The 26893-nt window shown below is 42.7% G+C and overlaps 1 long non-coding RNA gene across 1 annotated transcript in view; it reads right to left on the reverse strand.

Moving 5' to 3' along the window:
• Positions 1-26893, reverse strand: part of LOC141806927 (uncharacterized) — a 126212-nt gene that overhangs the window by 22936 nt on the left and 76383 nt on the right. Inside the window, exon 3 of the long non-coding RNA XR_012599799.1 lies at positions 26087-26319. This is a non-coding gene — a long non-coding RNA (uncharacterized LOC141806927). The remainder of the gene's footprint in view (positions 1-26086; positions 26320-26893) is intronic.

The raw sequence follows: 26893 nt of genomic DNA on the forward strand, positions 1-26893 counted from the left end.
CCACTGTTTGCATCCATAAGACCACGGCTGGACCTCAGACAAACACAACAATCCCTAAATCCAGCAGGCAGCTGTGTGCAGCAGAGTCCAGTGCAGACCCTATCTAGAGCCTATCACTAACAGGATGGCTGGCATTGCACAGGAATGCTTTTTTCCTGTGCATTACTGTGTGTGGGAGGTCATTTAAGTGACCTCCACTCGTTTCCTTTCCGCTTTCACTCAGTCTGCTACATTTGAGCATTTCAGCAAGAGACCACCTTACTCCATCTTTCAGTACCAGCTCTTGGAGGACGGTTAACCTGGTTACTTGAAAAGGCCGGGGGTGGAGGTCTGGTCGGGTGCTTGAAGGGCTGGACACCGGGGGTGGGATATCTTATCACAGCCATCAGAAATGCCTTGTCGGCAGCCATTCATTGGGCTTGGGGAAAACAAACCAAACTGCCCCCCCTCAAATGACTGAGTTAGACAGATAACAGCAGACCAAGGGGGTCCCCTCTCTCCTTTCCCCACCCGTCTATCACTCCAGCTCCCCCGTCTCTCCTTCTCTCTTGCTGTCTGCCTGGTTTTATTGGTGAGGAAACAGAAAACAGAAAGCCTCAGTGTGGGAAGCCACTTGTTATCTGAGAGTCTTGGGAATCGAGGCCTCAGCAGAGCCTTCACTCAGCACGCTAATGAAAGCAGGACGATTTGGCCGCTTTCGTTCCCAACGTAGTTAGAGCCCCATCCCCGTTTCAGCACAGGTACTTCTACCTTTGTACGCCTCCAATTTCCAGCTTCCTTGTCCATCTTCCACTGATGTACAAGTATTTGCAGACCACCTGCTGCTGGACCAGCTAGACTTCCACTGTCACGACTATTATCAGTGGTAGTTTGTTATCTTTCTGTCTTGGTGTTGTTTAAGATCCCTTGTGAGAATGGCAGGTTTACCTTGATACTGTTTTTAAAATCTCTTCATCCAGGGGTATCTAAAGGAATACAATTTGATTGCTTGCTGGACTGACCTATTCCACACCTTGACCATAAGGCACTCATGGCCATCCTGTTAGCACGTGAGATGAGCAGGTTCTCCCTTGAAATAAGCGAGACACTCATAGTGCAGCTGTTTAACATCTAATCTGTTTTAAAACAGATCCAAGGATTTTTCTGAGCACATGTAAGGCCTGCACCTATAGAAAGCATGATGGACAGGTTTTTAAAAGTCACACATGGCCCCTTGAACCAAAGAAAATCCTCTCTATTCAACAGTTCATTAAGGCAAGAAGATTTAAGTTTCCCTGACTAAACAATGCCGCAGAAATCCACTAAGTTCACCTTTGTCCAGCACATAGCTGAGGTTTACCATCCCCAGGTGAGCGGCTGAGAGCTCCTCTCTGTTCTGACTCCCTCCGTGCTTCCCCAGTGCTCCCAGTGGAGCCCGAGCAGGGAGGCAGCAGGGCCATGTGAATGCTGTATAGTAAGGTAAAACTTGGCTGCCGGGCATCCGGAGAGAGGGCTCAGCTCCCTTTTGTGGTGGCTCCCTGACAGGTTAGGGCGAAGCACAGACCTGCCCCTCCCATCCACTTTCACCTGTGATATTGTCCCAGTTGGAGGGGGTGGAGGGGGTGGAGGGGTTGCAGAGGAGGCGCTGTGATGTCCCCATAGGGCATGGCTTCTGTGTGCACAATATCCCAGTGGGCTTTGCCTGCCTCCAGAGAGAGGTTAAATGAAGCCAGGGCTGTCTGATGGACAAAGGCCGCAGGTCAGCACCCGGCCCTTTGATCCAGTCCTGCCCTCCTCAGACCACAGAGCCAGACCTTTTTGTTTCACCTTGCTTTTCTATCCCCAAGGCTAGCTCCCTTTTTTCCTCTCAATCTGCCCCTGACAATGGAGTCACTTACAAAGCTCTGAGCGCTGTATGGTCTGCCAGTCACCAGAGGGGAGAGATTTCAAAGGGAAGCTAGTGGGGCTCAGTGTCTCCCAGGTCCCCGGTGAGGGGAAAGATACTGGCTCTTTCAGTACCCAGAGCTGGGCCACAACCCCACAGCTGCACCCGTCGCTTTAGAGGCCAACAAAGACACAGAGAGGGACGATCATTTATGGGGGTAAACAGTGGAAAAGGGAGCAGGGACATTCATTAATATGCTTGACTCTACCTCTGCACCTTCCTGTGAGAGGATCTGTAACTTTCGACTTTTTTAAAACTTGAGCGTAGAGTAATGACAAGCAGACCCAGCTCAAGTATTGAGAAGGTTTTTGTGCCAAAAACTGGAGTCTGAGTTTTCATGTCTCTCCAATGGTCAAAAAAAGAGGAGAGGTGAGGATTTATCTTGGAGCAGCACATTTTCTTTGCAGATGTAGATGTTCTTCTGCAGCCAAAACACTGAGAGACTCAGTTGTACGAAAGTCAAGAAGTACCTGACTCCTACTCCATCTACCTAAGCTGTGTTCACACATGCTCAAAACTCCTGTGAACTAGAAATGTGATGGTGCACTGATTGTGTGGACTTGAACCGAAACACACACTCAGACACACACATATGGTTTTCTTTTAGTCAGAACTTTTCTCATCAAAGTGAAATTACTGTTCTGGGAGCTCTATGCACTTCCATGTGCCTATGTGGAGGGGCAGAATTTCTGAATTCAAAAGCCTGAGGTTGGAAGAGCACATCCACTTTCTCTCTTATCTGCATCCGTACCGTTCCTGTGCTTAAAGTTCAGTTTGTTTGGCCAATGTGAGAGGGGCATAGATCCCATCTTGAACTAGCAACATGGGAGAGCCTACTGTGGCTTCTGCAGTGGGTTTTTAATATCATGTCCTGCCTCCCGAGACTCACTCTGTCCTCTGCCCACCATCCCTCCATCCAAATATGCAACGCAAATAAGAGGTTTTTTATATGAAACTTTTATGATAATAACAATATCAGGTAAATTAAGTTCTTAACAGTCTATTTAAACTTTAAAGCTTTGATAAATAACTTTGCACTGATCATTTATACGGTTGGGATTCCTTCTTCATCATGTCTAGAAAATACAAACCCAAACTTTTATACATTCTCTGCAGGGCTGTTTCTAGCTTTGTGGGGGCCCTATGCAAGATGTTGTTTTGGGGCCTATAGTTTGTCGAAATACAATGGGGTGATTTCTAAGCCTTTAGATGATTCATGAAGATGTCACAATCTATCAAAGTTCATGAGCAAAACAGGCTACAGTCGTGCTAACCTCTCATATTAAAATTAAACATTCAGTAGGGTCACTTAGACAACTGAAACTAATAAAAACACAATGATAGGGTAAATGAGAAATACTAATCATCTATACGTCAATAATTAAAGCAGTGTGAGTGTTTTTGAAGATATTTACTTTTAATTAAAGCCTGATTAAAAAAAAGAATGAATAAAAACAACAAAGCAGAATCTCTTTTAATTTCAACAAGAACACAAACCAACACTAAAAAATAATAATTATACAAATTTATCATAACAGCCTCTCACACTTGTACATTTAAGATCAAAGTCACAGTATTACTGAACTCAATGTCCTGCATAGGTTGACACACTGGTTGGGCCCAAAAATAGGTAGCTGACCTTGTAAGTCTGTGGATGAAGATGGCCCTACTACTTCCTGGTCAGGGGGGGTGGGGTGATGCTGAAGAATATGAAGTTCCTGGGGCTTCCTGATCAGGACGTTCTTAATCCTCAGTAATTATAAAACTATGATTTGGTGGCAAATATCTGAGAGACAACTGTCACCGGAAAATGACACGGCAAGCATCTGCATAACAACAACACACCCTGTTTCCTGCTGTTAGCTGACTAAATGGGCCTGGTGTCACTCACTGTACTCAGTCAGTCAGTCAGTCAGTCAGGACAGCACAGTCCAGTTTTCATGAAACAAACACTACAACTTCATGAGCATACAAATCCTAGCCAGTTAACTTTTTGAGGTTAGCTAAGCTAGCTATCAGGACAAATAGTAAAAAACTTGCTAAAAGCACAGTGCTAAACCTCCCCCATTCAACACACACCACAAACAAATGGCTTACCTTGATCCTTAGACCATTTTTCTTCCTCTGTTTTCTTTTTCTTCAGTTTTCTGCCTGCTAGGATAATTTTGTTGTGACGTCATGCAGCTGTTTGTTATTGATATCCACACTGATGACAATGATGAGCAGTTATCAATCGTTCCCATCGTACAGTGGCCCACACATCACTCAACGAGCGACAGTGCAGTCCAACAACTCTGACTTCATGCCATGAAAACACTAAGCACAGATTATCAGTGCAGCTTATTTTACTTTTTAGGCATATAAGGGAAAGGAAGATGGCTGCAAATAAATGATAGATTTTGATTTGTGGCTCCTCAGATGAGGCTGAACATGCAGCTTTGGGTCCTGTGGAAATAGCAAGAAACGGCTCTGATTCTCTTTGAAAGTCTAAAAACAAAAAAAATAAATAAAAAAGAATGTCTTCGGATATGATTTTTGGGAAACAAGCCTGAGAGCTTTAGCAGAAAGTTTATCGAGACTTTGATCATTTACAGTAGTTTACCGTCAGGCACACTGATGACCAGTACGTTATTTACCAGGCCTGCATCGTATTTGTGCCTGTGTTATTGTAAGGCATTAGCGTTATTTTGGTGTCTCCCATCAATAGGTGTGTGTGACAGGGTTTGTGTGTGGCAGGGGGCCCTGACTGAGGGCCACAGGGGCAGGAATGTAAAGGCTGCCCTGGGGGGCCTCTGTGGTGCTAATGGATTAACAGGCCAGCTTGGCATGCTAATGGAGATTGTCTGTGATGTAATGAGCTTCTAATTAGGTCACCTCTGAGCTTGACCCTCTTGTAATGAGGAGGGCAGAAGGGAGAGGTGGGGGGCGAGGGGAGAGGAGGAGGAGGAGGAGGGGGGCTGGTGATAGCACCCTGACCTGCAGGTGTGAACCGGCCCGGGCTGTAAACAGGGCTGGACATTCCTGGCATTCTCAGCTCAGCATCCCCTCCCGAAAACTCCCCTCCTCCTGCCTGCCAATAACCCTGCTGTAGCGCTCTGGGTGGATACACACACAGAGAAACAATTGGAGCCACATTTCATGCTCCAAGGTGCTTCCCGGTTCGGCTGAAAGAAAAAAAAAAGTTCCCTTGAGTCCGGCTATTCTTTGATTGTCTGACACTGTTTTCTCTTTATGATATCCTTTCACAGGGGTGCCACAGGATTATGGTGTGACCTAAATTCAAATGCTAAAGAGAGCCACAAGTGGGGAACTATCTAATTAAATGTTTTAGATTCTGATCATTCTCTTTTCTATTACAGCGTCTTACCCCTCTGCGGACTGTCATAAAGTACAGACTCTTCAAAACCCCACCGTTGTTTCACCATCTTTTTCTCCGCCTTGGCACAAAGTGGCGCACTGATACCACCCCAAAGCCCACTCTCTGACAGAACAAAATGCCTCTTTATTTCAGAGGGGGTGAATAACACCCAGTGTGACACTGAGGAGTGAGGAGCAAGAGAGACAGATCCATGTGCAGTTATTAGAAATGCCCTGTGAAAGGATTCCAGGACATATGCCAGCACTTTTATTGGACTATTTATGGGCATTGTACGATTATATGCTGCATTATAAGTCTTACAGGGAGTTTATTATTTCTCTCTTGGGGATAGTCTGGGAAAGAGTGAGAACGAGGACAGTTTTCTTCTTTTTTCTCTTACTTATTGAATGAATTGAAAAATCTAACATATCTCAAGAAGCATTGTTGAAATTCTAGCAGCATACAGTATCTGAATGTGTGTTGAACACAGTGTGGTGAGCATGCACTTGCACATGAATGTGTGTGTTTGGGGTGACTTGAAGTGTCAAGATGCAGCGTTTTTGTTGCTCCCACGGGGACAGATAGCATCAGTGTGGTTTATCAGTCATGGAGGGTGGTGACCAGGATGCACAGAGCTGGAGGGGGGGAGTGGCATGACGAATGGCCTTTAGGAGGCCATCGCTCTGTTTGCACTGCAGGACTTATCAGATGCTAACGGCTTGTGCAGACAATTGGTTGGAGTTGTGTTTCGGCCTCAGAGGAGTTTTTGTGCTAGCTCTTTGGAGAATGATTAGCCGGGAATGAAAGTGTTGCGTTAGATGTACGTTGGTTATAAGAGGCCGGTGTTAACATAAGCGGAACATTTATCCGTCCTCTTAATCGTATAACAGGTCAGGAGGAGGTCTGAGTGCATTCCAGCACACTTTCAGGCAAAACGGAAGCACAGCAGACAGATTTCCACACTAGAACACTTATGACATGAATCCTCACGACCTTTGCTCCTTCAAAATAAGAGACTATAATTGAGTGCACACTCATAATAGAAGGCATCCCTTTGAAAAATGTAACCTTCTTGATCAAGTGAGAGTGGTAAGATTTTTGTGAATGTGACCTCTTACTTATTAATTTCTTTGAACTCACCTTTGAATGGGTCCGACAAAGTTGGTAGGTTCATTAAATAAAGAAGCTCTGTCAATAATGCCGCAATATTTTGATTATAAGACTAAAGCTGACAGAAACTATAGAAGTAAATCAGGAAATTATCAACTAGAAAAGCACTCAGAGAGCGCAGACCTCCACCAAGCACATTGTGATTGTCACCAACACTTTAGTCCTACTCTAATGTTATACTACCTTTCAACAGACTGTCTGCTGCAATTTGGTGTTAGCTGCATGTTTGTACAATAATTTGTTTGATGACATTGTTAAAAATTATGATGGCCCAGTACAAATTTGATATTCCAGATCTTAGCATCCAGAATATTGCCAGGAAGTCACCAGAAGTTATGGCGACCTTGTCTTGTATTGTTTTGCAAAGCACTCCAACCATTTATGGTGGAGTTATATACACATATGGTGAAAACAGCCCTGTCTCACAATGATAAAGAATCCTCTAGAAAAGTCCTGGATCCAGACGGTGATCCAGATCACCTTCAAATCTTTGTTTAAAGGTGGCTGGCAAATATGATTTGAAATTCTGGAGAGGACTTGATCTTCAACCCAAGTTCATCAGAAATGAGTTTCGTGACCTGACTCTACCCCGCCTAGATGACCCCCTTGGTTGTTTTTCGCACCAGACCTCTGAGGGCAGGGAGGTGCACAGACAGGAACCCCAAAGTAGTAAGTGGACACTCTCTTTATCAGACCCTCGTTCCCTCTCTTCTTTTAGTGGCCTAGACTCATTAAGCCGTCTATAAATGGTCCGCTCTTAATGAGGAGGCTTTTATTGGGCTCTCCCTGGGCCTCAGGGGGATAATCAGACTCCAGTAGGAAGTCGTCTGTCTTGATAGCCTGCCCCCTTTCTCAGCGGTGGTCCAGCCAAGTTCGAGCCCCCAACACTGCAAAGAGTCGCACCATCCAACTGACCTGCACTTCGAGTTGTTCCTTCTTTCCTTCCTTCCTTCGGTCACCTGCTCTGTCTTCATCGTAGCTCCGTACCAGTTCCACAACGCGATAAAAGTCAGCTGGTTCCCAGAAATCAACCCACTTGCGGGTCTTTTAATTGCCTCCTTCCTCCACCCTTGGACTAGCCGGCTGCGGCTCTTTTATGAGGCCCAGGCCCCGGACCCACCGACTGCTGCTCACCCCTTCAAGGATCTTCCTTTGCTGCTAAGAGATGTCCTTCTTTCTTCTAGAGCGTGAGTCTCCAGTTGTCTGTGTTGTCTAATGAATGGCATCAAAAGTAAACAAACAGAGCGCTAATTTCTGATATGGTTGGAAGTGATTCAGTGGGGTTAGTCCTGAATAAACAAGTTCAAAACCCGTCACCCAAAACTGATTTGATATTTAAGACTCTGAGCTTAAAAACTTTGTGTAAACCCAAACGGATTAAAGACTTAATCATAAGCTTAAAATGTCTGTTTTGTTTGTGTCAATAAAGCTTGCTTGTACAGCTTTATTTGTGACTCTGCGTCTCACAAGGCAGCAGTGTTTACTTATCGCTTAAGTAGATAATGAAGATTCATTTAATGTGTTGCTTTTGGTGATTAAAAGCGTATTCATCAATGCCATTTCAGGCGGTGCTCCAGCGCGGGTGAAAGCCTATCCTTGTGCAGATGTTTACCACAAAGGTCAGAGAGCATGCTGTGTTTACATCAGTGGGTTTAGGATGGACATGTTTGGAATTGGAAATGCTGCTGTAGGCTACGACTTTAATCAAATTACCTTTTTTTTCCCCTGTCCCCTTCACTCTTAACGTTCTTTTTGTCCTCGAAGATTCAAAACAACTGCTGCCGAGCGCCACAGAGCGTATGTCACTTCCTGCCTCAGGGTGAACATGGCCTCTCCACTTCCTCTCTTATTCATTCCAGAGGAGAGCTCCCAAACACTGCTCCATCCGAGCGAGCAGAGGGCCATGTCTCAGCCTGGAGGCTCTCTACAAGGCATGCATTTTGCGATTTTGGAATAAGATATGCAAATGTGGAAAGGCCTGTAGTGTGTTTTTGAAGAGGAAAGTTACTCAGCAGCTGCTTTTTGTAACTGTGTCTAAAGTCATTCCTTTTAATTCTTGGCAGGAGATACAAAGCGGGACTGAGAGGAGAGAAAGGGAGAGGCATGGCTTATGGGAAATGGAATGATAGCTCAGACCAAAACAAATTGTTTCTGGTTTCACTTGGGCCCGACCCTATTATCAGGCTGAGTGTCAGATCAGACAACTGCTGGAGCGGAGACAGTCCAGATGGGAGCAAAGAGAGAGAAAAAACTGACCTCTTGGAAGCAGTTTGCACTTGTATGAGAAGAAACGCAGTCTAAGATTTAAAATTTAAAGATGTAGTCTGTGTGTGTTTGTTTACGATAGAGGGCCAGAAGGTTGAAGGTCAGGTCTAAGGCCAAAGTCCAAACTGTGGGGGAAGGCTGAGTTTACCTCTGAGCTGCGGACATGAGGGAAAAGTGAAATCCACTCACAGATCCTAATGATGTTTTCTTTTGGGGTGAAAAATCTAAACATGTCCATCGCTCAGTAACGTGACCCCGTGTGGGGTCGCAGTCTGGTCACTGCAGGAAAGGCTTGTGTTTCAACCACTGACGCTTGAAACAACACACATGCAGGCCTAAACTACAAAAGAGTGTACATGCATATGAGCGAGGGAAAAAACAGCATAACTGAAGAATAAAGCTAACCTAAAGCTCAGAGAATATATGAGATGGTTTAACAACAAGACTGAGGAATACTGAAGTGCGAACAAGCAAGCTAACGTTAGCTTAGCATGGGGGCTCTTCTTGTTTCCATATCCTTCAAAATGCCAGTCATGCTGAAATAGCCTAAGTACATCTGGGTGTTAAGCCTAATCCTTTTTCCTACACCTAGATACCTGAATGTCCTTATTAAGAAAAAGCTAACATTTGCAAAAATGTAAATTAGCAGCAGTGTAACAAACATTTTTTGTCAGTTTATTCCAGTCTTTCAATTAATCTTGTGACAAAAACACTGTTTTTTGGTAAGGAGGCTTCCGTGTTTCAACCGGCTCAAGTAGACAAGCTAGGCTAATTGCTGTTTGCTAAAGTGTCAGAGAGGAATGACTCAGCAATTTTCATATCACTGTACTTCTGGACTGGCTTTCTGTGTGAACTCTGCTAGCATTGAAAACTCCTGGGTACAAATAAAAGTAGGGGAATGTTACCTTGGCAAACATGCTAGGGTAATGTTAGCCACATCTAGACTTAAGCTAGCTGCTGATTTCATCGAAGCGCAAGAAACTGGATTTTTAGAACAACTGTTCTTTTTTTAAGTATTTTTGTCACTGGGTGAGTTCATTTTTGATAGGGCGATGAGTCTGATGAAATATTTTTCTTTGCTTAAACCCCAGGGATGACTAGCAATACTTAGCTACAAGCTAAGATAAGCTAATGCAAACACCTGAACACAGAATATCTCAGGACCAGCTGTGTCTATCAAAGACTCTGAGATTCACATTTTAGTTCTTAGATTAGGTCAAGGTTTTTATGACTTCTGTTATATTTCCTGTAAACAATGGTGTTTGCAAAAAAAATAAACTCTGTTGTTTCAGGATTTTTAATGAACATATTCATCATGAATAGTTATCAATTCTTGAACTAGTAAGACTAAGTTCAGTAGTGTAAATTCAGTAAAAAGGCTGGTTGAGTCTTTATGACAAGTAGTAGAGCATTAAGCCTCATCAGACAGCAGCTAATAATGATCATTTATTTAATTTCATCAAATGAGTGTGGGGGATCCCTCTGAAGAACCTCCATAATGTATGAAAGTGATACTTAAACTAGAAAAAAACAAACCACTCATAGTTTTCTTTCAGTCTTTATCACTCTCTGTTCCTCCCCTCACTTGTTTGAACTCCTCTAATTGCATGATCTCACCATGTCTCCACTTCCTTCTTTTTACCCCTCTGGTGACACCTCCTCCTGACTCATGGTGATACCTAGGTGGTGTTAGTGCTGCTACCGAGCAGAGCATTTTGGGTGAGGCCTGCTCTTTGTTGTTGACAGGATAGCAGTGATTAACGTGCCTTCTCCTGACCCCAGTTGTAGCCTGCTCCCTGGGCCCTCCCTCCACGGTCCCTGCTGCTCCTGATGCCTGAACCTGCAGCCCTGGAGACAACCTCCCTCCATGAGTGTGTGTTTGTGTGCACATGTGCACTTCTTTGTATGTTTGTGAGGCGGTAATGATGTGTAAGAACGGTTGGGAGGGGATTGTTTAGGTTGCTGAATTATCAGCTAATCGCTTCCTATAACTTTATAGTGTTTCCACTGTTTTATGAAGAACAGCTTCAGCCAATCCTTTTTTTCTTTCATATGGAATTTGCCTAAATGGTGTGATGTCACCCTGCCCCACCCCCATCCACCCGACCCACCTCAGGGCACCATAGACAAGGAAAATTAGAGGGAAACTTTCACATAAAAGGCTAAGACTTGGCTGCTTTCAAACTGAGTCAGGTGATGTGAAGGAAAACAGGTATCCACCAGCCGGGTTCATTTTCTGCTGCGCAAAAGAGACAAATTCATTTTTAATTACAGTAAAAAATATCCTGGAAGTTATTTTCCAGACAGGCGCTGTAATCAATTCCTCTTTAGCGCAGCTCGCTGGAATGGAAGTTGACCACAAAGCCTGCAAGTTAGCAAACCGCATTAAAGTGGCTCTGTTGAAGGGATGTTGGATTAAAGAACAGGCCTTTAGGGAGCCCTGAAACCACCCACCATTTCTTGTGTGGTTCAACCGTTTGTGGGTGGAGATGTGCATGAAAGGTGTGTGGACGCAGAAGTGTCTTAGCATTAAGAGTTTAAGTCTGCGTGCACACGCTTTAACAATGCTTGAAACCTACTGAAAATCCTGCGAGCCTGCTTGCTTTTCCCTCAACTCCCCCAACCCAACCTGAGCTTCATTTCACAACAGAAAACAGAAATTAAGAGCGCAGCTTTCTGCTTTTACCTTCGCTACTGAGTATCTGTCTCCCTCTTGCTCCTTCTGTTCCTTCACGTCCCAGATATAATTATAGCTGTCCAAGGGATGATTATATGTTTACTCTGGAAGCTGGCCGACTGCCTGTCCCCAGTCCCCAAGGAGCTGCCTCTCAAAGGGGTTCCTCTTGAAAAGCACCACAAAAAAGTGGCGAACGCGTACAGGAGCACATATAAAGAGTCGTGACAAATAAGGGAGAGTAAGTGGGTGTGTTTTTTGCGTTATAATATCACTTTTGACTGCTTTATCCTACCCACTTTGGCGCTTCGTTTTTTCCTCAAACAGGGCTGGTAAGCAGAATCTGGCACAGGAGCAGGAAGCTTGGTGAAAGCTGGAATGGAGGTTTTGGGAGTTGAAAATGAATGCCTTCAAGAGAAGACAATACATTTGAATTCGCAGACAACAATCAGGCTAACATGTTTCAAAGATATCTGATATTTTTGGAGGACAATGAAGGAAGCACAAATAGCCTCTGTTATCTGCTCTGTTAAGCTTGTAGCAGTTTTTAAGACTGCAAATTGGTCAACTGTGAAGTAGCTGCATGACTTATTTTTAGCAGCCTATCATTAGCAGAATTAATTTTGATAAGTGCACGGGTTATATCATAGCCATAAAGTCCACACCTTAATGCAGCGCAGCCAAATGAAGTGTTTTTAATGACTGCAGGCAGAATTTGCAGACCACTTGTTCATGTTGCCTAGCAATACCTATTAATCTCTCCAAGGCCGCTATGCATAAAGGTCCCTTTAGGCCTGGCAAAGGTCATCATTCCACACCTAATTAACACTTCACACACTCATAACCAAACGCATTTTCCAAGCACAAAGTCATCCAGCAGCATGTCTGAGGGTACAGTAGAATGCAAAGCTGGACCAAAACATGTGCTTATGTCATGCTTTGACTTGTTTACAGTTTAGGTATTTCTGCAGGCAGGCGGACCTGACCTGTAACTGTTAGTTGACTAGTAATCCTCAGGAGTTTGCAACAGCTAATCACCTCATAACATGCTCAGAGCCGTGGGCCAGTTTGACAGGAATGAGAGCAAAAGAGCACAAAGAAGCAAAAGCAGGAAACTCAGACGCTGCTATCGTATCTTTTTTCCAACATTGTATAAACTAATTGAATAGTTTGTTGCAGAACGCAGGGAGGGCGGAAGGACAAGCCAATAGCTGAGTTTGCAACATTATTTTTGTTGAACTGTGATCATGAACATGATGTTTGCCCGAGGGGTCCACAGAGTACATGTTGGCCCCAGAAAGGTTAAAAAGTTGGATGCACACAGCTTGTATATTTGTGGATGTTTGGTTGTAAACTGCTCTTGGTTTCTAGTTACCTAATTTCCTGAATGAGAACGAATAAATAAATACACGCTCACATAAAGAGACTGTAGACACACTATGGTTTTATGGCCATAATTCTATCTCGCCACATTTTTTCTACGATACATCAGTTCTCAGAAAAGCTCACACACACACACACCCACACGCACGCACGCGCACACACAGCTACTTTTAGCTGCAGACATACTGAAGCCCACGCATCCAGGCTCGCCTCTCTGCTGTCCTTGTAATGGGTGGTATCAGTGCTCCCTGAGCCCAGGAAGGACGATAAAAGCCAGGATAGGGCGCTTTTATCTGCTCTGCTGAAAGTCAGCCATTGACACCATGCACTTTAGAGGAAGTATCACTCAGTAGGAGGACCCTTCTGTCCTCTCGTCTCCACAGTGACAGTTGGGTTTCTTTCTAGAGCAAGATCAAAAACAGAGACGCATGGACAGAGTCGTATTGACAGTGACAGCCATTAAATCTTTTACTCGCTACAAGAGTCTGTGTTCTGTGTCAGATTTGATTACTGGTTCTTAGAGTTGATCAGGAACTCTACTTCTCTGTTTCTGTTTCACAAATACTTGACAGAAATACTGGTGTCCTTAAACAAAGCCAACTTTTTTATTTACTTTCATCACTTTTCTTTTCCTCACTTTACACTTATTAAGTTAAAATATAAAACGTAATTCACAATTCACATCACTGAAAAGAGGTTTGAGGTTTAATCTACAAAATCAAACTGATCAATAATATTTACTAAAAACAGCCTTTACAATTTATGCAATGAGTGTTACACAGGACCTGTAAGATAATGCAGGAATTTACAGGGTAATGATGTGTACAACGTTGACCCACAGGATAAAATGCAAAGCATAATGTGAGTAAATGACAGTCTTGTGTGTAACTGTAACCCACAAATTCTTGTTCTAAACATCCATAAATCAGCCTTCTTTAATAATTCTTCCAACTTTTCTGGGACCAAATATGGGACAAAATATCTTGTTTGGACCTCAGCGCCATGGTACAAACTGAGCAAGAATTGTGGACTTTACCCGTATTTTAAAGAGAGGTATCCGGCTTTCCCGTGTTTTAATCATGGATGTATTAATGGTGGATGTCTGTAGTAAACATGTGTAAATTCTAAAGCTGCTTCATATTCATATGCTGAAGAAATCCCTGAATCCCACTGTAAACTGCTCAAAAGGTCAATTTCGAGATTAGCATGAGATCTTTATGAGGTTTGTGAAACAATGTCATGATAAGGTCACTGCATGAGGGTCTTCTAACTGGTTCATGATACATTGGAGAGGTGGGCCTCAAACACCAAGGTGAAGCCCTGACAGGCCTCCAGAAGGAGACAGTAGCTTAGAGGAAGTGTTTTGGACAGAAGCTGAAATAAAGGTTTTCTCAGCAGTCAGTACATTTACATGCAGTTTAAGTAGTCGGACTACGAGCTTAGTCAGCACGAGATGAGACCATCAACATAAGTGTAAACAGCTTAGTTAGACTAAGAACAGACTGAGCGTAGATCGATAGGCACACTTAAGTTGCTATCCAATTCATATGGACTTGGCAGGTTTTGATATGCCTTAGCATTTTGCGCTAGAAAATTTCACATAAAGCAGAAAGTAGACAACCTTTATAAATATGTCAGCTGCGCTCCAAACATCATGGCAAAGGAGAGCAACAAGTCTGGTATTGGAGCAAGGAGGAAATAACCTTTCTTTTGATCAGCACGCAGCTTCACTTTGCAAAAAAAAGGCACAGCGCCGCCAATTGAAACAGAGTGAGATGTTTTTTGTCCAGAAGTCGAGATTCTTCTTTCTGCATGTGGACGCAGACAAGACTAGATCCCTAACTGTGACTTTACAGTCAAACCTCAGTCTGACTGCTGCATGCATGTAAACATACTGAGTGTGAGAATTTCTTTTTGAGCTGTAAATCATGTGCAGCTAATAATAGGCTTTAAGAGAGGACAGTACAAAGCCTTAAAAAAGCCCCATACCCCTTCTCTAACATAACTTCAACAGCATCCATTTGTCATTTTTTACAAGAAACATTACCCTTATTTTTATTTTCAAAAATGTCCTCTAACCTGGACTATGTCTTGTCTCATGGTCACCTCTGTGGTCCATTCAAAATTCATGATGGTTCAAAGGCCAGACATTTTTTGTAGAGATGCTACAGCCTCCTTTGCTTCCAGTTGCTCAATGGAGCTGTAGTCTTGTACTTAGTTTACACTTGGTGTCAAAAACTCTAGACTCAGTTTTAAACTTTCTATCTGCTCACAGTTTCCTTCAAATTTTAACAATACACACCATCTTTTGGTGGAAGAGTAAATTGTATGTTGTTTTTTTCTTCTGTTGTAAGATCAAGGGTAAATGCACAACATTCATTAGGGATGTAACGATTCATTACAAGGCAGTTAAAAATGAAATGTGCATACATACAATACAAATGTGTGACGATTTAAATAGGCTGGGATAAAAAAAAGAATCGCGATGCCTCATTTAAACAGAAGGGGGCTGTTTTTCCTGTAAAAAACATGTAAATCATAAACTAGGAACACATGCAAACCTGAGACTGTTTATTTGAAGGAGTTTGTTTATTTGCATTTTTTAAATTCTGTTTTTTAAATGTGTTTTTTGTTATTTAGGATAAAAAATAATTTTACTTGGACTTTTAAGAAAACGTCCTGTGTTTTGCACAATTTACCCTACCTCAGAGAATTTAAAAAAGGGAATTCTCTTTAATTTGTTAAAAGGATCTTTTTCAGTTATATTTTGTCTGCAAGCTTAATCAGTTAAAAACATCATGGGAAAACCTCATCGTTAACCGAATATCAGATATTGTATCGAATGGTAAGTAGAGTGTATCATCACATCCTTAACATATTTTATGCCACCCCTGCATGAGTTCATGGCCCCCCCAGTAAGAAAAGTCTCTGCTCACACAGTGATGTGTTAGATTATTACTGCGGCTATCTGACAGATAAAATAAAAAAGACCAGAGATGAGGTGAATATAAATTCCTTGTTGTAAAGAAGAGTGTGCGATATGAGAGGTTTACGTACAGTACGGTTTCCACACAGGCTCACTCCTTGCTCACAATGACTCAGTGTCTCCCTCTCAGCCTCTTTATCCATCCTAACTGGTTGTTTTCTGTCAGCATTGTAGTGAATTTAATTCTTTCGCAATCACCCACTTCACCAACGGCAACCCCAACAAAACAGTCAATCACAGGCAGTGCCGACTTTTTACCAGCAGACAAAAGGAACAAAACCAGAGTCGGTGGGTCCGTCCGCCATAATTTGATTGCTGACAAGTGAGGGGAAAAAGGTCTGTCAGCTTAGAGACGATACCCAACAAAGGGCAAGCTCATTGTAAACGTTGTAGCACTCAATTGCTGGATGATGGGGTGCTGGACAATGGGACAGCAGGTGGCGCTGGGCACGGTGAGGAGCCTCCCTGTGGTTCTCCACCAGAGTAATGACAGCCTAAGTGCCAACAGCAGGTGTCTCCCATTCAACTCAGGGCAGGTTAATAAAGTTTCTCCCTGAAAGTCAATAAACAAGAGCTTGTTCACACACTGGCTAATTGTACGCTCTCTTTCTCCCTCTTAGTCTCGATCTCTATCAGTCTCTCAGCCTCTCACGTATCACGTCTGAAGTTTGGGTGGAGAGGGCAGAAATGATAGAAAATAACAGAGAACTGCTCACTTCAAAAGTTTCAAACAGAAGTGGAAAAATCCAGGTTAACAAGAGCTCTTACAACATAATCTTGCTTAAATGTATGATATGTGCGTTAATCCAGATGCCCCGTTTGTCTAGACAGGGATGGTACTTACAAAAAAAAAAATAGAGACATAATATTATCGTTATGTAATTTTTCTGTTTTGGCAACCTTTACCAAACACAAGATTGTTGCAGGTTTGACTTCAGAAGCAGAGGAAGAAAAGCGGTTGTTAAGAGAAAGAATATGTATCACAGATAAAGATGATGAAAATCAGAAGGCAAGGCTACATTCCCAGTTTTACTCTACATTAGTGCTAAAGTTAGTGTTATAATGTGTTTCTATCTTTATAATTTAAGCAGGTTAACATGGTACCACTCTCATCAAAAGAATAAGTTATTCGCATGCAATACATTATGGGGCTGTTTACACAACAACTGTTTTAGGGTGAAAAGCAAAAGTTTTGTTGCATTTCTGCCTCACGTTTTCATGGAAACAGCGTTTTAGCCAACCTAAAATGCAAACTTTTGGAAACGACCTCAAAAGTGGAAACAGTAAGCCTGCATTTCCAGTGGAAATCCTGGCGCCACACTCCGCTTTGTGCGAGCGCATACAACAGGAAGACAGTACCATTGTAGGATCGTCGTGGACCAAGTGTGTTGTGCTTGTGCTGCTCAATCTGCTGTATCTATTGACTGTCTTTCAACAAAATGCAAATCTGTTGCTCCACTTCTGACATACTTACTACAGCATCTTTAGTGCCTCAGTGTTTCCATGTAAATGCAGATTTATTTATTTATTTTTTTACTGCATTTTAGCGTTTTTTCGGGTGAAATGTTGTTGTGTAAATGGGGCCTATACATAGTGATCTGGCTCTGTCGTTTGAGATCCCTGCCCCTCAATGTGCTCGTGTGGAATGCCAAAGCCTAAAGCCTGGTTCTTCTCAAGCAGAAAATTGCCACACCACCACATTACAAAATTTCTAACTGTCGGACAGAGAGGGGCAACCAAAGAGGAGCTTCTAGTGTTTGGGGTACAAAAATACTGCAGTTTATATGATTCATCACACAGAGATCATCAATACGTTTAATCCATGTTGATAACAAGAAAAAAATAAAGGAAGAGAAACGTTTCCAAAATTTCAGAGAAAAATATTCTCAGGAATTTTTGGAAAAATTCATTTTAAATTGGCGGCAACAAAACCCTGAAAATTTTCAATATTTCTGAGCTGATATTGGGAGTTTTCAGGAAACTTTTCTGAAATTTACCAGAAACTTTTCACCACCTTGCAACCTTACCCAACAAAGAAATCTTCCCACTGTGAGGGACATGTGTGACTTAGCAATTTTTTAACATTTTCTTGAAAATTACAGGAGGGCATGTGTGAAAGAGGCTTTGAATTTAACCAAAAAGTGTCCTTGTTGTTGGCTTAAACTTTTAACTTTGTAGGACTGCCAAATTTTTCTCATTTTGTTTAAGTATCATCATCTCTAATAACACTGCCAACCACAGCCAGGTGAGGAACAGCTTGTGATAGTCCTAAGGGTCTGAACTGAAAGCTTGTAAAACCAAAGAATACTGCAAAATGCAAGAGAAGACCAATGGCTCAGTCAACTTTTGCAGCAAAGGACAGAGATGAGGGTGCAGATACAGATTTTGCTGCATGGCATAAAGGTCAAATGTGCGACATTTTCATTTAACAGCTCACACACTTTACTTCCTTTAGTTGCACCGCATGCCGAGGAAATATCTGCATCTCTCAGTGCCATGTGTTCTATCTCCAACAAGAGCCGGGTAAACATCTCCTTACGTCAAAGAAGAAAAAGGGAACACAGCAGCCAGGAAAGTTGATGGAAAAGCTTTCACAGAAAAAAGAAAGAGAAAAAGCGAGGAGGGATGGAAGAAGGGGGAAAAAACCTCCTTCACCACAAACATGCAGCAAATGAGTTCAGCGCAGTGAACCTGTGCTCCGTGTTCAGTGTTTGGGCAGGCAGTGAGCTAAACAGGGGGAACATGAAATGATATCTCAGCACATTTATCTTGATAAGGGCAGAGGATGTTGAGGCGTAATAGGAACAACATGGCTGGTAATGAGAGGAACACGGCATGATGGAGGAGTTGACATGGATTACCAGCATTCCTCTTGATGGGGTTTTATGGAGGGGGGAAAAAAGAATAGAGCTCCCTGGTTTATTTGATTTGAGAGGTTGTGGTTGTGGAGGAAAAAAAAAATAAAGCTCGATAAATGCATGTTTCATCAGGGCTAAATATTTCCACCCCGTGAAAAAATGCCGGAAAGCAAACACAAGCCAGATTGTGGACTAGTGGTAGGACGATTGTGGGTATTTGTTTACATGTTGCTCCGTGTGTGTGTGCATGTGTTCGTGTGTGTGTGTGCCCTAGCAAATAAATACCCTGGCTAACCGCTCTCCATGGCATAGCAGGTGCTTTCAAAACAATGCTCGCTCAAAGTGACTGTTTACCTAAGCTGCTCCCTGGGCTTTTATTTTGAAGAGCTTCACAAATAACAGAGCTGCAGAAGATTGATGGGAATGGATGGATCAGATTCATCACTGATACGTGCCCTGTGTCATGACTTCAAAACCAAAAACTAACTTCTTACTTCTTCAAACCTCAACATTTCCTATTACTTTAGCATCAGGTGTGTGTGTGAGGTCAAACACACAAAGATACAGCTCAGCAGTGTGTTCACACTTCCTGGTGTCAAGGTTTCGTCAGTCTCTTGTTGCAACTTCACAGCCAACAGCTCCCTTGCATTTCTGGAATGACTCACATTTCTTCTTCTCCTCTTTTTTAATTATTGCACACCTCCTTTTTCTGCTCCAAACTCCAGATTTCACCCCCTCCTCCCAACCTCCCCACTCATCCTCTCTGCTGTGTCACTGTCGGAAACTGAAGTGAGATCAAGAGAAAGCGCGGCAATGGAAGATTCTCCTGTTTCACCCATCTGGACTCCATTTTGTTTCCTTTAGATGTTATCTTCTTTGTCACAGCGCTTCAAAATGAAACCGTCAAGATGAAGAAGAGAAAGCTTGTTATGTGAGTGGATTAAAGTGTTTAAAATAAACAGGATTTGTAACGTGAGAGCGATTAATTTTCTCAACGCTACATCACCAGTGCCTGGTCTTTATTTCATAAACAGGATTAGATAGCACTCAATGTCATCACTGATACATGTTTTTCCCATGCTCCCTGACAGCAGCACTGGTTTACAAAAACAGATTCATGTCCAGAAAAAGGAGGGATGAGATTTTATCCCACTGCCTGTCTGAGAACAGAAGCTGTCAGTGGAGTTAGATGAGTGGCCTCAGGAAAAAAGGAACAAGTGCAGAATTTTTTTCATTTTTTAATTTAATTTTTGAGTCTTTCATGCATGAGATACAACTTGCAGATACTTACACAGCTCACACATGTAGCTTTTCAACTTATTTGTCCTCTATTCTTTTAGAGTCTAAAGTTGAATTAATACAGCATGTGAGAACATCAGTCCCTTGATGGGCACTGGCCCTCAATGGGCCATTTTGACTTTAGTTTGATTATCCAGCCTTGTAGATTCTGTGGGGTGTTTCAAATCTCAATACTAAATTGTGGTGATGCTGGGGGATTGGACCGCCAACCCCACATGGCCCAGTTGTTGGAAAAACACATTAGAGTGCCCTCTTGGGAGCCAAAATGCAATGAACCACCCTTTGGCTGTTTAAGGGGCCGTTTACACGACAACAGTTTTAAGGCCTTTGCACACCAATGGCGACGCATATAATAAATTTGAAGCCATCATATTCAATCGCCACAGCCATTCTCCTCCAAACGACGTCTTTGTAATCATTATCTTTGCAATTTTAATGTCTTTTGTTGTAAAGAACCTGGTGCTGTAACATGAACACAATCAATGTTGAATGTTTTGGTATGTGACTTGTCAACAACAAGCGTTTTGATTGGTCAGATGTGTACTCGTCGTGAGCAAAACATTGGAAATCGACCCTAGTCCAAAAAATAAAAAACTGCAATTTCGCTCAGGAAAAGAGCGATGCTGGTGTGGAAGCTTGTATTGAAAAACACTAGGTTAAAAAAATAGTAACGAGCAAAATATTTGCAGAAAAACACGAGTCTGGTGTGCAATGGGGCTTAAGGGTGAGACGCAAAAGTATTGTTCTGTTTCGACCTCATGTTGACACAGAAATGTCACGGAAAACAGCCAGTGTTGGATTGTTTACACTGTTGCCATGTAAACAGAAAGCCAGTGTTTTCGGTGGAAACGCTGATGTCACGCCCCACTTTGCGCAAGCGTATTCAACAGTACAACAGCACCATTGTTACAACCATTCACCGAGTTGTGCTTGTGCTGCTCAATCTGCTAAATCTGCTGACTTTCTTTCAACAAAATGTGCATTTGTTTTACCTCTGTTCTTAGAATTTGCCAATACACCACATGATCAGCTTGTCTCTTCTTGAGCGGGGATCTACCACAAGCAGCTTTTGGACAAGACAGTTATAGCGCCATCTACAGGCCTGACATGCTTACTACAGCGTTTTCAGTCCCTCTATGTTTCCGTGTAAATGTAGATTTCTTCACTGCTTTTTAGCGTTTTTAGATGAAACGTTGTGTAAACATCATAAAAAACTGCCCTAATGCAAAAAAAGTGCTCTAGCGTGATCCCTGAGTGGCACAAACTTGTACTTCACTGCCCTACTAGATGCCAAAACATGGGCTAAAGTGCCCTTTTGGAATCCAAAATGCACTCTCCTTTGAGTGGCAAAAACAGATGATAAAGCTCCCCTCTGGTCGACAAAATATAACTGCTTTCTTGTGTGGCAAAAATGGCAAAAAAAAATGCTCTTGAAAACACAGAAAGAAAGGCCCTCTTAAGTGACAGTTTTTTCTGTAATTGTAGTCCTTTTGATTGACACCTCATTTGACCAACTGGGTCAGTTTATGGTCTCCTTCTAGAGCCAATAATACCCCCAAGCATGACACTGCTACTCTTAAGCATCACCCGTACTCTTATATGAGTTTCACTTTCACACTATCATTCCTCTATGTTCCAAAAAGGGGAAGAGCACCTTTAAGTTTCTAAAAGTTTTCAGGAGAACATGTGTGGAAGAGGCTAAAGTGAATCCAAGGAGTCTGATTGAACCCAGCAAAAGCACTGACCTCTTTCAAATCATATTTCTATCTTGGCTTCAAATTATTTCAACAATTAACTTAATCTGAGGTAAGATATACTTTCCTCTAACTGGTGATGATTTCTGAGAGTGAGATAAAAGAAGGTAATTTAACACTTTCACACATTATCCTTATCACTTCAAATTTAAGCACAAACGTAGTGGCTGCCATGTTTTCCAAACCAGCATCGGTCTTCCTATTTCTCTATTTCTTCCCTTTCTATCCTTCCTTCCTTCCCATGTCTCTCCCATTTTATCCTTCTATTTTTTCCCACTGATTTTCTCCAATCTGCCCCACAAAGACTGAGCCAGAGCACCTGCAAGCTCTCACTTTGAAAGATGTTGCAGGCCCCAAGAATGCTCGCAGTAAACACACGAGCGCTGTATTTATAATAAATCAGCTTTATGGCTCTCTGATGGAGGTGATATCAGGGAAATTTATGCTGAGAGACCTCGCCGTGCTTAGCAAAACAGCTGCGTGATAGCACTATGGTCCCCCTCCTCTCCCCAAAACCTCCAACACCACCACCACAAACTTAACCCCACCTCCTCGCCAACACCGCCCCACTCCGCCCTGCCCCACCCCAACGAACAGCCTGGTCTGACTGGGGTTAGAGAGCACAGCACAGTCTTCCTCTCTATGTGGCGTGGCCTGCGGTCCCTGGAACAGTAAAGTCCAGACTGAAATAGAGTGTGGGCAGGGTGGCGGTAGTGGGTAACTGTGTGTGTGTGTGTGTGTGTGTGTGTGTGTGTGTGTGTGTGTGTGTGTGTGTGTGTGTGTGTGTTTGTGTGTGTGTGTGTGTGTGTGTGTGTCTGTGGTTGTGTGTAGTGTATGAGCAGTCATACGTGTATTTTGTGTAGGCTGGGTTGCACAAATAGCAGAAGCTTGGTGGAAGGAGAATGAATGAGAGTTGGAGAGTTTTGAGGCAAAGTCTTAGGATCATAGTTATCTCTGATTTTCTGTTGTGAAGTTGTGAAGTTGACATTTTCTCAAAAAAAAAATCTATATTCTATGATGTCATGATCTATATTTCTTGTATCTAACACAAATATCATAAAACTTGACTATTTGGTGGAAACAACACTTTCACAGTCCTGAAACTGGAACTCCAGGGCCCATATGCACGGCAAGTCATTAGCAGGGAAAGACCTCGCCATTACAGGCGCTAACGGAAGGATCACTGTGCCTGTTTGATGAAATGTGCAAAGACAGTGGACAGTCCTTACAGTCCTTTTATGTGCATTTATTAAAAGCCACGGCAGGGTGAGCAGCAGTAGAAACCTCCAGGGGTACAGAACAGAGCGGACATCGGCGACAAAACATATGACACTGATTAAATCAGACACAGAGAGAATAAGGTGCTGGAGCTTAATGTATGTGTTATGTTATGGTGAGTTCCAAAGCCACAACTCTAAAAGTCATAAAACAAAAAACTAGATTTTGATGAAAAATTTAAGTTTTATCTTGAAATGAATAGTTCAAAGATAAGACTCAGAGAACAGCCCGAACTGAGCTCAATTTCTATCCAGCAGCTAACAAAAACTCACCAAGAAAACAGGTAAACATGTCTAATTGGTTTGCTAAGTATGGCCTGTTAGAGCCCAATATGTAACAACAACCTGAAATGTAATAACTGACTCAAAATGAAACAAGATTTTACAGGCAGTTATTATATGTCAGGTTTTGTTACATTTTTGTAATTATGTCTCAGGTTGTTGTTATGAATTGGGCTCTAACCAAGCGGCAACCTCCGGTCTAAGAATATGAGACAATGCGGAAGTGCTAAAATTTGCTGTTTCTCAAGTGTCCACTTGAGGCTGGCTCCAGAAGTACTGGAAAACACATACACACCAAGCCAAAAAAAAGCTGTTTTCAAAGCAGAAATTAACTTATTTACAGCCTGGTTCAAGAAAACGTCTCCTGTCCTGACCGACAGGCACCCTATAGCTGTAAGCATGCCCTTGCCCCTACCAATGTTGCCACGATAGCCGATGTGCTTCATTTTCCATTTCACCAACAGACGGGTGACATCAGGGAGACTAAGTCCAATGTTTTATACAGTCTATGGTTTAACAAAGCTAATGTTAGCAGATCTGGCACCACCTGCTTTCAGTACTCCTTACTGTCCACACACCTGGAGCTGCAAAATACTGCAAAAATCTGACATGTCACGAAATGCTTTTTATCAACTGTGCCTGTTTAGATATGGGTAATAGAGCATTGTAGTACATCACAGCATCAGTCATACATCAACGATACAGACCCTATAAACACACATTCAGTAAAAGTGATCTTAGGAAATGTAATGTTAGCACAAACCAACTACACACACACACACACACACACACACACACACACACACACACACACACACACACACACGCACGCACGCACACACACACACACACACACACACAGCAACTCCCTTGATCAACCAGCCTCCTTCAAGCAGCCCAGATGGTTCTCCTCTGTGTTCTTGTGAACGAACAGACACCAGCCTAAAAGCAATGATGTCACGGGCGTTTTTGCATTGTAGGGTTTCACCTTACAGCACCCATTCCCGTCATTCCTCCTTAAATGGTGACCACCCGCCACTATTTGGTTTTCAGCAGATGCAGGTAATAATAACAGGGGCCGCGGCCTCGATGGTTTGAAGTGTTCTTACAGCCTCTGAAACGCTGTGGATTTACACATAATCAGGCCTCGAAATAAACGGCGTAAACAGTGAATTACTGTGTTTTCCTCTGATGTCATCTCCTGCCCGTTTGGCCAAGATGGGTGCAACAGCTTCTGTAAATGTTTGTTGTCCTTTTGTCAACAACCCAATGTGGGGAGGCCTCATCCAGAATGCTGCCTATTTGGTATCAGGATGAAATGACACACAGGTGGATGAGCAGAAAACCAGTGAGTCCTACTGGCTAATGCAATGCTGCAGAGAAGCATAAGATAAGGGTACATCTTCTTCCAATCTTCTACCAAAGTGCTTTTGAGCAAGATACATATCAATTATACTGCACGGTGGTTGGCAGAGAACGGACATAAAACCTCTAGGCGTGAAAGCCTCCAGATGACTGAGTGGATGTAGGAAATTACAGGAAAAGGTCACATATTTAAGGTTCCTCACAGCCGTGTTTAGACAGAAAGCTTAAAATAAAACACATGGATGTTTGTGAGTGGTTAAATGTACCAGTGAGAGAACTGAATGTGATCCAGGAAGTCTGGTCAGATTACTACATAAAATCTGAGGCTTATTTGATGCAAATGGTGTTTTTTGTCCCCCCCATATTCACAGGCGTTAAATACTTGATTCTGATTGGTCAAAGTCCTTCACTAATGCTGATTAACTTGCCATAGTAAAAATGAAGATAAGGACAACTTGATCACTCAAGTGATATAAACAGGTTGCAGAAAGGAGTTTGGCTCATTTTACCTGGGCCTGTTGACACTGTGGCAAAAACATCTGTTTCTGTTAGAATTCCAAAGTGCTGCAAGGGGGAACTATTTCATTAATAGTAGATGAGAATAAGCTAGAGGGATAGGATGTGAGTAAGGGTTGTGCTTCGTATTGTGCCGCTCTTAAATAGACAAATGAGATCTGGATGAGATCTTACCAAGATCTTGATAAGTTGTGAGGTAGTAGCATAAGTATCTCCAAACTGGCTCATGACATGACAGAGGGGCAGACCTCAAACACTAAGGTCTGCCCTATAGCTCTGCACCTAACAGGCTTCCAGAAAGCTGGCCAATCAGAGAAAAGGGGGGTTGTTTGGCAGGGAGCCTTAAAGAAACAGCAGCTAAAACGAAATGTTTCACACAGAAGCTGAAATTAGTGTTTTATAAAACAGCAGTGTGAAAAAAAAATAGGGATAAGTTTGAGCTGTAAATAATTTGTAACTTTTCTGGGGGTACCAGAGGGTGAGTATGAAAAAAGTGCAATATTTCAAAAAGTGTGGCCTTCATTGGTTATTCTCTTTTCTTTCTTACTTTTTCCATTGAATATTTCCCATTCCTATTTTCATCCTTAGAAGTGTGACGGCCACTGCAGACAACAGTCCTGATAAAAACTGAACATTTTTAAATGTTAGGCAAAGGCGTTGTAATTCTTCATGGATCCCACAGTATGCCTTTGGTTATTTTTGTGCTCCGCCAGATTGAAAAGCTAAACTGCACCTGGATTTGACTTAGCAACCATTCGCATCACTGCCAAACTATGACCTCATGCCACTGTGCCCATCAAAGTGACCTGTTTTGTATCATCCTGTATGTGATGCATAAACAACAGCTAGATAAAAGTTTGGTGGTAGCAGGAGAAACTTTGCTGTGGTTTTGCACAAAGCAACATGAGGAGGGATGGCAATGTCTGAAAAGTCATGGCTGCCCTCTGTCTTTCTTTCTTCCCTCTGTGTTCTCACCTCCTCTCCCCCGCTGTGGCCCCAGCTCCCTGGGCGTGGTTCAGTAGAGAACTGGAAGGGGACACCGGCAGGGGATAACACAACAGATTTGGCAGCCAACCCAATCCCAACCACTGGGGTGTTTGAGCGGTTGCCATCGTGACCAGCAAGCTCCCGCAGCAGGGACCGGGCTTCCCGTTTTTCACACCTACGACTCCTGAAGAGGCAGAGCAGCTCGAGATGGAAGGTGTTACCTACAGAGACAAAAACGACAGAGAGAGCAGAGGGCGGTTTACTCACACGGACTGTTTTCTTTCTGTATTTTTAGTCGTGTTCTGGTTAAGATCAAACTCAGGATAATATGTTTATACGTATCTTTTTTAGATCCTGCTCCCGGATATTCCCGCACATATAAACAAACAGAATCCTTCAAATGAGCTCTCAGATGCTGTTCAACGTAAGCCAAACCACTAAAGACAACAATAACTGGAATAACACAGACACATGCATCATTATGCTGGCTAATATCACTAAAACTGTGGTGTCCTTATTCAACTTTTTTCCACCAAGAAGCTTTTATCCCATGACTTGGATATGAGATTATTTAGGTTTAGGTTTTTAGTGAAAAGGATCTGATGTTTATGTGCGTCAACACAGAAATGGCATATTTGGGTTTTCTGCATGATAAAGGGATACTGATGTGCGTTCAAGTACACAGTCATAATAAATGAGATTTTCTCGTGTGGTAAAAGGGCTTTGAATGCATCATTTTTTACTTTGAGAGACTGGAAAAGTGGGCACAGAAAGGAAAATCTGCACAAATTCACC

Source organism: Halichoeres trimaculatus, unplaced genomic scaffold, assembly GCF_033239565.1.
Source record: "Halichoeres trimaculatus isolate MK-OKI-2021-1 unplaced genomic scaffold, fHalTri1.1 fHalTri1_scaffold_17, whole genome shotgun sequence".
NCBI classification, from domain to species: Eukaryota; Metazoa; Chordata; class Actinopteri; order Labriformes; family Labridae; genus Halichoeres; species Halichoeres trimaculatus.